General features: G+C 34.5%; 1 protein-coding gene and 1 long non-coding RNA gene across 2 annotated transcripts in view; one reads left to right on the top strand and one right to left on the bottom strand.

Moving 5' to 3' along the window:
- The window catches only part of GULP1 (GULP PTB domain containing engulfment adaptor 1), a 773,858-nt gene that overhangs the window by 387,155 nt on the left and 372,606 nt on the right, over positions 1-14,097 (bottom strand). The window lies entirely within an intron of this gene.
- Positions 8,492-9,420, top strand: LOC147578587 (uncharacterized). The gene is made up of 2 exons (XR_015254314.1): positions 8,492-8,610; positions 9,235-9,420. It is a non-coding gene; the product is annotated as an uncharacterized LOC147578587 (long non-coding RNA).

The raw sequence follows: 14,097 nt of genomic DNA, 5'->3' as shown, positions 1-14,097 counted from the left end.
CAGATTCTAACTATTCTTCAGGACACAGTTTGTTGCAATATTTTGGAAAAAAACCTCCTTGACATAGCTATCTCAAACATCTCTCTTTTAGATCCATTCACACTACTCTGGCATTTTCCTGGTTATTTTCTTCTTACGCTTCCACATGTGGATTTTCACATTCCATTTCACACACACACAAAAATGCAGATGAAAAGGTGTACATTTTCTTTTAAAGACTGTCAACTTAAATTTTGAAGATGGTGCTCTCACCTTATATCAGCTTATCTATTTTAACTAAGAGTGACAGCTTCTTAGTAGTACAGAATGAAATTCTTTCCCTTTTTTGTTATAGCTTGGTTAAAATTTTGATCACTGAAAATAGCAGATGGTTCTAGGAGTATTATCCAAGGCAACCTTGGTATTCTAAAATATTAAGATAAAATATTCAATCAGGAGACACAGTGAACTTTGGTCAGGGTTTTTTTTTTTTTTTTTTTTTTCCCCAACGTTTTTATTTATTTTTGGGACAGAGAGAGACAGAGCATGAACGGGGGAGGGGCAGAGAGAGAGAGGGAGACACAGAATCGGAAACAGGCTCCAGGCTCTGAGCCATCAGCCCAGAGCCTGACGCGGGGCTCGAACTCACGGACCACGAGATCGTGACCTGGCTGAAGTCGGACGCTTAACCGACTGCGCCACCCAGGCGCCCCATGGTCAGGGGTTTTGTATACTAAGTTTAGAGCTTAAAAACAGACTGTTGTTTAGGGCTGCTGGGTGGCTCAGTCGGTTAAGCGTCGACTTTGGCTCAGGTCATGATCTCACAGTTTGTGAGTTCAGGCCCTGCATTGGGCTCTGAGCCTGCTTCGGATTCTGTGTCTCCCTCTCTCTCTGCCCCTCCCCACTCATGCTTTGTCTCTCTCTTTTAAAAATAAACATTAAAAAAAATTAAAAACAAAAAAAACCTATTGTTTGACTTGACAATTACATCATTGAAAACAAAAGGAAGTCATTACTTTCTTCAGCTTTCAGACTGATCTACAGTTAACAGATTTTGTTAATAATAATAATAATAATAATAATAATAACTTTATTCTTCCAGTGTCAGCCTAATGAGTCTTATTCCTCTGATTTCAGCTTTAAAATCATAGTTTTCTCCCTTACTTCTGAGAAGAAAGACTATACCCGATGCAGCAGCCAGAGGATGGGGTATAACCAGAGCTTATCATATCCATAAAATTCAAGTCTTCTGATTTGGTGATAACTTTGTCCCACTCTTTCTACCTCACACCCATGTTTTGTGCCCAGTTTTCTATAGCATCTGTTTGCACTTCAAATTTGATTGGGTGATCTATTGTCAACCTCAACTACACATGACGAAGATAAATTCCCCTCATATTTTTTCCTGACTTTTTCTTGTGTAACATTTGACTAACTGGATAGAAAGGTATCATTTTGCTGACAGCTCAGGTAAGGACATAAAGGATTTTCATTGCATCTCTCTTTTGATTGTCATATACATGTGATTATAAAACCCTGCTGCTTCTTCATATGGTTCTCTCAGACCCACTTGCTCTGTCATCCTCAGCACTATCCTAGATGTCATTTCTTCTAGACCTACTTCTCAAATTGCCATTTCACAAGACATTCTTACAGTATTCTTTTTCTCATCCACTGAGCCTCTGCCCTAGCAATCTACGGTTTTTTCCACTGCCAAAGCTGTTCCAGTACAGGTTATTTTGAACATACCACACCCACTCCAACCTCCTGGAAGCTTATTTCTGTATTCCTATTCCACTATAGATCAATCCCAGGTCCTTATTCTATACATCAAATCCTTTTACTAAATAAGCATTCCTCTCCTCTTTCTTTTTAAAAAATCCAAACAATTTTCTGAACTTCTTTCCAGGAAGCCTAATGTCAATTTTTCTTTATTCCTATCTTTTATTTTTTTTCCTCCTCTCAAAGCAATTATTATTCTCAGAGAATACTTTTCCTTTAAAGACTACCAAAATCTCTGACTTTCTTTCTCCTTTTCTCTTTCCCCTTAAATAGTGTCTAACATTATTTCATTTATTTCAAAAAATCTTTCTGAATTGATTATAAAGGAATATATAATAATGTTTCTTAGTTTATTGTGGCCAAAGACATTTTATAAGGCTATTTCTTCCATCTTTTCCCATTTATTTGTATGTATCATCTATTCCTGAAATGTGTTATACTTTATTTTGATATAGTATATTGTTCTCTTTCATATGATGGCCACATATTTTTACTCTCCTTACCCTATAAATATGTATCAGTAAGACTGTTTGGTCTTAAGCAACAGAAAACACTTCCAAATTAAGCCCCAAATGAAATTTCTTTTTTTTACATATACATATTTTTTTAACGTTTATTTATTTTTGAGACAGAGAGAGAGCATGAACGGGGGAGGGTCAGAGAGAGAGGGAGACACAGAATCGGAAATAGGCTCCAGGCTCTGAGCTGTCAGCACAGAGCCCGACGCGGGGCTCGAACTCACGGACCGCGAGATCATGACCCGAGCTGAAGTCGGACGTTTAACCGACTAAGCCACCCAGGCGCCCCTGAAATTTCTAATGGATATGGAGAAATACTTGGAAACAACAATGCATCTGGAAAATCAGACCTGGGGTACTGTCAGATAACAAGGGGTAGGACAGCAGAAGTCATAGCTACCCTCATAACCCAATATAAGCTTGGTCAGAATAACTGGATAGTACAGGAGGATCTGGCAAGTGGAGTCTCCCGGACTCCACTGAACTGCTTCTAAACTCTGCTCAAATCTTCATGCTAACACCAGGACTCTTAGTATAAGCAGCAATGACTTGAGCATACTGTTATGCATAATTAAGTATAACTTCAGCTGCATGGGGGTAAATAGAGGCTTTCTGTTTTTGAATTCAGAACATTGCCTTCTATGAACATTCAAGTGACGCAGAGGATTCCTCCCAAATTGGAAGAATGTTCCAATATTGATGGTTAAAAACCAGACATATATACATTACAGTAGCTTTCTATATTTTTGTCACTATTTTAGATTTTAGCCTAGGGAAATGGAAACACATTTGTACTATTTTTATCTGCTATCATCCTGGTTCCTAGGTAAGATTTTTTTGTATTTGAACAATGCTAGTAACATGATTCTTGTTTCAGTATGAATGCCTCTTTTTACAAGGTAAGAGGAAAATTTCCTCTGTGATTTAGCATCTAACAGTGTTACATGTGCTAAAATAATGAAGTAAGTTTGCCTTTTTAAATATATCATGTATATATGCTGATTTGAAGCATTTGGCTTCAAATGTTTTTCTTACCTTTGGTGTCTGATTGATTAGAAGCTCAAAATGGAATGTGTGAGTTTATGTGTCTTGTATATTAACTTAATTACCTGGTTTTAATGTGCAATCTGTTAGATTTTATTGGCAAGGCATATCACAACTTTTAATGAGTCACATCTAGTACCAAAGGCACACTTTAAAAGAAAGAAACCACATAATTAAATCAGGTTTAGTCTATTTAAACACATTGGACTGATTAGATACTTTGGTTTAATTTTCTGAGAAAAGATAGGAAGTTTTAAATTGTATTAGTTATTTACATTATGCTTTTTATTCATTTGTAAGTATAAATCAATTTGGGCTATGAAAAAGGAACTTAGCATGTCTTTGTCCTTCAGCAAAATAAATGAATGCTTGCATCAGATAGAAAATGAGTGCATATATATGTGTATGTGCATTTTTAAAATATTTGGATTACTGAATCCTCAGATATTTAATGTTGTGTGCATATTTATATGTCCATTACATTCTCAAAGGGACCCTGGCCAGAATGAGATCCGGAAGCACACTTTAGTGACTACTTTATATTTCTTTCTTACTACTTAATAAAATAAATTTTAATGAAGTATCAACGAGTTCTTGAAAAATATTTTATCTTTGTATATAAACATATGAAGTACTATCTCTAGCACTGTATTCATTAATCATCTTTAAATTTAGATGGTAAAAGATGAAGTAAAAATGGAACCACCATCTTAACACATGTATAAACTAGATATATAATCCACTAGAAATATCTTGATAAGCTATAAATCTGAATAAATTCTCAAGTTACATTTAATGGATTAAAATGCTACTAATGAAGTCTCAACAGAGTGTGGGTTCTGCAGATTTCGCAATGCAAAAATAATAAAAAATGGAGGAAATATTCTTCAGTATTCAAGCATTATTGCCTAATTAAGCAAAGTAGTCATTCACATCATGGACAAACAACTGAAATTTTGGTATACACCTTTGTTATACATATATCTTCCTTTGTAATGTAAATTAAAATATCAACCAACATTCACATTGGAGCTGCACTTAGAAAGCTCAGTTGTTAAATATTTTGGCAGCAAACTACTGCTTGCATATTTAAGAGTTGAATTCAGTGGCCTGGACACTGTGACAGAGAGCAGGATTGCCAGTTCCACATTTATGTGGTCCAGTCTGTTCTGCTGTTACGGGATGACCTCCTAGCTTCAGCTGTTGGCTAACATGTCTCCGCTTGAACACGTAGGAGATATATATACTTATGTAAAGATGATTTACGTATTTAAAAAGTTATCTCTTTCCCAGTTCTGTTGACTGTTACTGAGTTATGTTTTATTTATATGATTGTTGACTATCTTCTTTACTGAATTATCATTACTGTGTTTGCTATTGAGACATAAATTCCAATTAAATATTGTGTTTTTTCCCCTCCACATCATCGTTAGGATCTCTAGCTAGCTATGGATTATAAGAGTTGTGAAAATATTTATTTATTTATTTATTTATTTTAATTTTAATTTTAATTTTAATTTTAATTTTAATTTTGATTTTTTTCTAAATAGGCTTCATGCCCAGCCTGAAGCCCAATGCAGGCCTTGAACTCATGACCTTGAGCGCAAGACCTGAGATGAGATCAAGAGTCCAATGCTTAACTGACTGAGCCACTCAGGCACTCCAAGTTGGGAAAATCTTAAAAACAACAACAACAAAAGCAACAACAACAACAACAACAACAAAAAACCCCACATACATACCAAAACTACAAATGCAAACACACACACACACACACACACACACTGAATGGTATTTGTAACTGTAACAATTACTGAAAAATTCATAATAGTCTAGAAACAAGTGAAACACAATCTGTAATATGTAGAAATCTGTGGTGAATATATTTCAATTGAGAATCGTTTGAAGTGGGACCAGTCAGAGAAAGTTGGCTGGGTGGAGAGTATGGTGGGGGAGACAGCGAGTGTCTAGCTAGCTGTGTGTTGGTAAAGTTAAGATGTTCTTGGTGGCAGCAGTGGGCATCTCTCTGGGAATGGTCAAATCCTGTGTAACCTGTATATTGGCTCCCCTCATTGGCCCTATATTCCAGGTTTGCTGTTGATTGCCTGAGTTTCCCTATGCCATTCTCACTTTTCTGTTTAGGCTAACTGGAATCACAGCTTGTTTTTGGTTTGTTTTAGATTAATTGATAATGGCATTTTGATTTTTAAATAACTGATATCCTGTATCAGATGGGAGTTTTCTTTCCTGTTGGCCATGATTATTCAGTCATTCAAGATTTTATTCATTCTTATTTTTGTCATGCAAAAATTCACTTTTTAAAATCAACCAATGGGGTCTTTAATTAGATGTGAAGATGAGTTTGGATTCTCTGTCTGTGAGAGATAAAATTCTAGTGGGTCTGTGGGCAATAAAATACCTTCAAAATATTTGGTTATTTAAAGAAGAGATTAATTGTTTTTAAAGAAGTACCAAAAATAATTATTTATATTATATTATTTTATATATTATATTATATTATATTATATTATATTATATTATATTATATTATATTTATTATATTATAAAAGAAAGGGTGGTCAGAATTTGTATGTTGACCACTACTAGGCATAAACAGGGTTAGTCATGCAATAAAGAGTTTTTCTAACCATTAGGGCAGCCTTCAATTTTTGTTTTTAGTATATTTTGACCATTTTATTTCCTTCTTTTAAAAGATAGATGGTTACACCTGGAAGTTATATCACACCGTGTGTTAACTAACTGAAATTTAAATAAAAACCTAAAAAAAAGATAAATGGCATTGGAAACCAAGCATTTGTTATAAACAAATATTTCCTGAGACAAGACACTTGAATACTATTATGTACAAAGTTTAAGGAGCATTTATACAACTTTAACAACTACATTAGAGTTAGGACTCTTTGTTAACTATGCTCAAGTAATTGATCTTTTTAACTAGTAAGTTGGGCATTTTATTTCAATTATTCATCTAATTTAAACAACCACGAGTCTTTCATAAGATAATTATTCATAATAGGAGCCTGATCAGCTGACATCTCAGAATTTGCCAGTGTTAGTTGTGCACATTAACTCTATTCTTGTCTAATAAATAAGGGACAACACTTAAGACTCTTAGCAGAGAGAGTTTGAGGACCAGATGAGGTGCTGAGTTTCCATTTTCAGATCAGCAATTTATAAGTGGGGGGGAAAAGGTATTGCAATGATCTAATCCTATTTAATATTAAACATATATCCTGCAAATAGTGAAAGAAAGTACTATACTTGTCAAAAATTCATAATTCAAAGCTAAGATTTCCATTTGGAGTTAAATTAAGCAATTATTTGATATGTGTTATTTCCAGGCATGAGGGTCAAATAAGAACACAGATGAGGGAGAAAGCCTGAACTGTGTAATGTAATACAGGGAGGACAATCCCAGGGGAGAAGAAATAACAGTTGTACTTTAGTTGTCCCAAGAATGGTAGTGAGTGCGGTCTACAGATAAATTTGTTTTAAAGGTTTTATTTAACCTAAGCCTTGATGGAATTCGAAAATAATTGACCCTTTAACACTTTATAGTACATACCATGGGTCAGTATTATTCTACATGCTACATGTATAGTCATTTAATACACCAGTCCTATGAGGTTTGTCTTAGTAAAGAACTTGTTTGGAGGTTCTAGCAGAGGGGCAAAGCTTCTCATATACCCTTGACCCAAGAACCATCCTCTTCTATCTGGGAAGGTCATCCTCTCCCACTGAGCACATATTTTCTAGAAGGATGCACATGGAGCACTAAGGGAGGAAGAGGACATCTGCCTAGCCAGCCAGATCAGAGGAATCAACCCTGGCAATCAATGGGGTGGCAGATGTTGCAGCCACATCATCCTCACATCCCAGGTTGATCCTATTTGAATCACCAGTGTGCAAACGAAGAAATTAAGGTAACAAAAGATTAAGAAACTTTCCCAAGGACAGATAGCTTGGAACAGTTAGCCATGCAGACGGGATCCAGCACCAGCACTTTTCATTCCACATTTTATCCTCAGATCACCCACCCTGCCCACAGCCCTGCTAAGGTGGGTCTTACAAAGACATGTTCCTTAATCATAAGATGCTGCCTCACTTCTCTAGAGAGCAAATATTTTGTGCACATATTGAAATATTTTGTGAAATGATCAAGCTGAGGCAGTGAGCTTAAGTTAAGAAATGCACTAAGAATAGGCCGGTTAAGTGGTAGAGATTAAAGCTCAACTGTCATAATCTGGAGAAGAATCTGAAGGGGCCATGATGGCCATGGCTGGAAAATAAAAATGGGCTCAGGAATCTGATGGACAGAGAAAGTTAAGAGAAGACAGTAGACCCATGGGAGAGCCAGTGACATCATGAAAGACAGAGAGAGAGAAGAGTTTATCCTATTCCAGCTAACTTGTACCATTATTATACAAGAGAGAAGTTGAGAGTGTGCCTGTTTTTGTTTCTGTTTTATCATGGATTATATCATTTGGGAGTCATTGAGAATTCTCCAGGTGAAGAGTGAAATTATCAGGGGGATGATACAATACAATAAGTAAGACAGTAGAGGATATAATAGATTGAAATGGGAGAGACTAAAAACAAGATATTCATCATAAAAGCCTATGGCTATGGTTGAGGTAAAAGTATAATGTTATTAAGAATGGATCGGAAAATTATAAAAGAAAAACCTGAATTATTTCATATGTTAATTTATTTATTAAATCATTTATACATTTGTTTCTGTATTTCTTTGTCAACATATATTTACTACTATATCGGTTTCTAGGAACACGAAGATGAACAACTCAGTCCTTTCCCTCAATAAACTCATCATCTAGTGATGATGTGTATAATAGATTATTCATAGGACCAACATACCTAAACTAAGAAAATCTGGGAAACGTTTTAAAAGAAATGACATTGAATTAGAGGTTAAGGAATGGGAAGGAAAGGTCTAAGATGTTGAAATTTGGTGGCTGTGAGTGTGGTGCTGATAGCAAGAAATATGGAGATAGGAGACTGATTCATCAAGAACTGCTTTCTAAGAATCTATGGGGAAATTGGTTGAGATGAGGGAAACAAATGACCTGGACCACTAATAATCTATCTTTAATTTGTCTTCTATTGCCCTATGAGACACCCAAGGAAAATGTATGCATAGATTTGGAGGCCTAGTTAATAAACATTATCAGGCTGAGATCAAAACACCTTTGGAAGACCTACATGAGCTATACAGGATCAGATGAAGGGCTCTATGTCATTGCTAAAGGTAAGCTTAAGTTCAAGCAGGTAAATGACCATTTTGGCCTCATATCTATTAATCTTATCCCCTAGTGAGAAAAAGCTAATTCAGTTGGCAGAAAAGCAAATGAGTGTGAGGACTGGAGCAAGAAGTCAGATAACTTTCTCCAACACCAAGAACCTCTTGTGCCAACCCTTCTCAGTCTAGGGAGCCTCTAAAGCAGGACCACAGCCCTGGCTGTCTGATCTCACCATTTAAGTTGGAAGAGAGCCCAAAGGGATTAAAGTGGGGACCAAAGAAAAGTATAATGTGATGTTTTTGATTCCTTGAGGAAAGACTGGTTAAATGGAAACCACGATTAATAAAGACTGAACCTTGTCTCAGCAGAAAATAACATTACCTATTTCCCTATGACAGTTCTTACCTCTCAAAAGTGCCTTACCTTTCTAGTATCAAAGAATGGTGTGCATCTCAAAAGCAATCATTTTTAAATGAGTTTGGAAAATGTTAACATAACTTTGCAATATCCCCTTTCTATGCACATTAACACAGAAAAACACTACAAAGTCCCAGAGGAAAGAAACTTAATAATTTATTTCCCCCAAATTATTTGATAATGAATCTTATTTATATAACCCATTAACATTGCAGAAAAGACTTTGGAAAATACTGCAGTAATGGAAGAGACTATAGACATTTGCCAGGACATTTCCCTATTCTAGAGAAACACATATTGTTTCTAAAGATATCCTGAATCTTCTAAGGATTATGTACTTTCCCAAATATGTATTTCATGCTCAATAAATCTGGGCTGAATAAATATTATTTTCTCTGTGATGGACATTTCTTTTTTTTTTTTTATGCTTAATTATTTTTGAGAGTGAGAGAGACAGAGCATGAGCAGGGGAGGGGCAGAGAGAGACAGAGAGGGAGACACAGAATCTGAAGCAGGCTCCAGGTTCTGAGCTGTTAGCACAGAGCCTGACACAGGGCTCAAACTCATGAACTACAAGATCATGACCTGAGCGGAAGTCAGAAGCTCAACTGACTGAGCCACCCAGGCACCCCTGTGATGGACATTTCTTACAGTGCCACCATGATATAGTCACTGGCAGTCATGTGGTATTTCCCAAATTATACCACATAGGTAGCTACTCCATATGGTTAAAAATAAACTTAGTTCTCAGAATTTGAAAGAGGTCCCCACTGTTCTCAGAGCCACGATAACCTGTAAAGCAGTGATATTGGAGTTTGACTGCTTCACTCATGACTTTCATAGGGACAATGATAATTTGGTTTATTCACTATATCTAAATATAGATTAATTCTTTTAAATTTAGGAGTCATCCCGCATTGCCACCTTCCCTAATCACCACATTCCACATATACATACACGTACATGCACTCACTACTATATATTTGTATATTCGTTTAAGCATACATTATAATTTCAAAAAAAGATTAAAGATAAATTTAGTCTGAGGTATAGGTATCGTCATTATTTTGAATAATAAATGTAAAATCTAGTTTTTGGAAGTGGTTGATAGCAGAGAAGCACACATTTTGGAAGCAATACAGAGAATGATGATGAAAATGTAGTGAGTACATATTTTACCGTAGCTGTGATGTTAGTCTAGGTTTCCCAAAAAAGTAAGCTCCACAAACCAAAAGCACATTCAAATGGCTAATGTGAAAAGCAAATAAAAATAAAACAAGACATCACTGCTGGTAGTGAGGGATGCAAGAGGAAGACCAGGTAAAATTCTAGAGCTGGCTAATGACCAGCTGCTTCTGTTTCGTTGATAGTGTGCTTGGCTATAGTTGACAAAGGGGCACAGTGGCTATCCCAGGCTGTCAAAAAGGGTGGTAAAAAGGCATGGATAAAAGATTTCACAAGATGCAGATATTCTGAAGAATTAAAATAAAAATATTTTAATTTCAGGATCCTGATTATCCAAGATAAAATTTTTGAAATGAAATGAAAATGAAAATGTCACAAGTTTAGGGCATTATGGTGTTGTTTATTTAACAGATTGCTGAGTTTTCTATCTGTATTTTGATTTAAGATATCATGTCTGATACCTATAGTTTTGTTTTATGAATACTAAGCTGATTAAATTTTAATGTTTACTTATAGCCTTTAAAAACCATATGGGGAGTTATCTTTTTAAAGGTCATCCTTTGAATTTTTAAAGGTCTAAAAGTTTTAGTATTGCCTTAAGGCTTTCTACACATTTGTCATCTAAATCTTGCCTGCATATCCATTCAGAATTCCCTGCACATACATTTGCAATTTACATATACATATACATGACACCAATTTGATTAATGATCTTCCCATTCTTACTCTGCAGCTTAATGGACAAAATAGGATGTTGACAAGGCTCTTGAGGTAAGCATGAGACATACTGATTACACTGTTTTAAGGCCAATGGAACATTTTCAGTCACAGAACTTTCTGGCATTCTAAATGTCTATTTTTAATGCTTATGTTTTCAAAGTGTTTCAACTCTGATGATGGTAAAATCATGATAATTGCTGCAGTTGTTTTTGTTGACCCAGCCTCTGACATTAAATCTATGTACGCCCAACCTCTTAGAGGGAATGGGGTCTGAGCATTCTCAGAATGTGGTCTGAAGTTACTATTTGAAAAATAGTGTGTGTAGTTAGATTGTTTCTTTTTCTCATTGCTAGATTTAATTTTATCAAGAAATCATATTCATTTTGATGGTTTTTGTCAATAATCCTGATTATAATGTAGTCTTGAAGAACTGTGTATCTGAATAGAGTTTTCAATAGTTTATTAGCTATCTTCCACAGAAACCTTATTAGGTCAGTATAATTATCTGCTATTATATGGTAAGCTTATTGGAAAATATTCTCTAAAGTAGCGTTATCCTCAAAGTGGCACTGTTATTTTAATATTCATTTTGATAGTAATAGCAGAATCTGTGTTTAATATTATGTCCTCAGGCATACTGTACTTAATACATCTTATTGCCTGACACTTTTTTTTTCATTTAATTGCCATAATAATGCAAATGGAAAACAATAATGACTAAAAGATAAATATATGACCTTCAACATTAAGTGTGAGTCCATAAAGAAAATTAGGAAAGAGAGGGTGTGAAAATATGGTCGATCTTGGATAATTTTAGCTAGAAATTATTCACAGGCTGTTACTTAACTCATGTTGCCTCAAGTTACATGAAAAGCTAATAATTTTTTAAATCTATATTACATATATGTAATTAATATGAACTGATTAATAATATTATGAAAGACAAACTGACAACCTTTTTTTCAATATATGAAATTTACTGTCAAATTGGTTTCCATACAACACCCAGTGCTCATCCCAAAAGGTCTCTCCTCAATACCCATCACCCACCCTCCCCTCCCTCCCACCCCCCAAACTGACAACCTTTTTATTGTATGATAAATTTTCAAATTTTTCCTGCCCCTTGCCATTCTAACACAATCATCTAACTTGGGCAAGGGCTAGTTGGTTTGGTCTCCCATTTTTTGTTTTTTAGGTGTTATCCACTCTGAAAATGTATGTATGACATATATGTGATAACTTTTTTTTCATTATGATGAAGAATACCTATATTTATACACATATGCATTCATCCTAGATTTCAAAGGTATCCATTTTTACTTTATCCAAAGTCTAATACTATAATATCTACAAACATAGATATCTACAAACATCTGTATGTGTCTGATTGTATGTAATATATAATTTGACCAACGTCTTTACTCCTGCTAAACTAACTCAAGTAAATAAATCTGTTTCTGTCTATATAACTTCTCCCTATCAAACATTTGGAAAACCTATTTTCTTACCTGAAAGTAATTTCCAGTGTTCTCAGTAGAGAAAACTACATAAATCCACTCTTTGTCCACAAGTAATTATTTTTCTAATTTTCTAAGATGTACAATTTTTCATAACTGAACTTTTTTTTAAATTACTGAACCTTTGCTGAGAATAGTTCAGGCCTGAATCCTTGGAAGACTCTCACCAAGAGGTATCATTGGGTAAGCACACATTTCTTGGACCACCTCTGGCCTAGAACTGACTGGGCCAGAAACCATTACAGGGGGAAGGAAAGAATGGTTATGTACTAAAAGTTTCATTAAAATTAAAATCTGGTAAAAAAAAAAACCTCACAAAATTAAGTATTTCGTGGTCTTCATTGTAATTTAGAGTCATATCCTACTATTGTCATTTGTCTTCTACTTCAATATTTTTGCAATGTCTGAAGGAAAACTGTTTTGAACCAAATGATCTGGATGTTATTTTCCATTGCTGTTGTAGGTGAGTAGACTGATAATTATCCGAGGTTACTGTATTTGATTTATAAATTGCAGGGAGAGTGCTTACACTGCTTTTCTCATATTGTTGTTTTGAGAATTCAGTAAGTTAGTATATGTTAAAGTGTTCTAAACAAAGTATGAACTACATAAAGTATTATTTTAGTAACTTCTGAATTCAGCAGCAGTACCTATGTATAATGATATCAGCCAAGATAATTGCTGCCAGGTATGTAATGTAATAGTGGGAAATAGGCATAGTTAATATAATAGAAATTTCATAAAAATACAAAAAGTATTAAAATTCAGCTCATTATTAACAAGTAGCAGATTTGTTACCTCAAACAAGTAATGAAAGTAAGTATACATTTAAAGGATGTTGGATAAATGTAAATTGGTCAGCATATTGTGGGAGGAGTTTAGAAAAGAATAATCATTTGTATCTGATTTTGGAAATAAGAAAAAATAAACATAAACATGTGATATTATCTAAAATTAAAACTTGTTACATAATCAAAGTAGCAATTATAATTTTAAGTAGAAAAGCAGAGACTTGTTTCCCTTTTTCATCTAACCATTGTTATACCTTATAAAATACTGGGATTCTTGAGCAACTATATATTTGTGATAAATTAATACAAGGCAAGTGTTCTATTCTCCAAACTGTGATATTTAAAAAATTTTGATACAGAAAAAAAAATGAATTATTTTGCCTTTGTATAAATGCATACTCATAGCCATCACAAAATTTCACTAATATATTTCAGGTAATATGATAGAGCCTGCTTTCTCATAAAAAGTAACAACCTTGATAATATCCATACAGTTAACTAATCAATAGTTGGTAATTTATTTTAAATAAGCCTTATCACTAACTGTGTAACCCATAGTTTCATGAATGACTGTGTAAAATAAAGTATAAGTCATAGTTCTTTTCCTCAATATGAAATTTGGATTTTAAGCATACCTAGATTTAGAAGAATTAATTCAAGACTTATGCTAACAATGGCACCGTACATTCTTGGTTTGATGCTTATTCTCTGTTGTACACCCAAAAGCAAAGATAGATAAATAAAACATGAACACATCCAAAAGACATACCAGCCTCAAAAATAAGATAGGTATGTCTGTGAACCGGTAATAGAACCAGAAATGCAGAGGAGTTAGTCAGGCTAAAGTCACAGGGTTGAAGGGTCT

This window comes from Puma concolor, chromosome C1 (assembly GCF_028749965.1).
Source record: "Puma concolor isolate L17-30 chromosome C1, mPumCon1.1.hap2, whole genome shotgun sequence".
In the NCBI taxonomy this organism is placed as follows: domain Eukaryota; kingdom Metazoa; phylum Chordata; class Mammalia; order Carnivora; family Felidae; genus Puma; species Puma concolor.
Note: the sequence above shows the minus strand (reverse complement) of the source record. Positions and strands in the feature narration are given on the sequence as shown.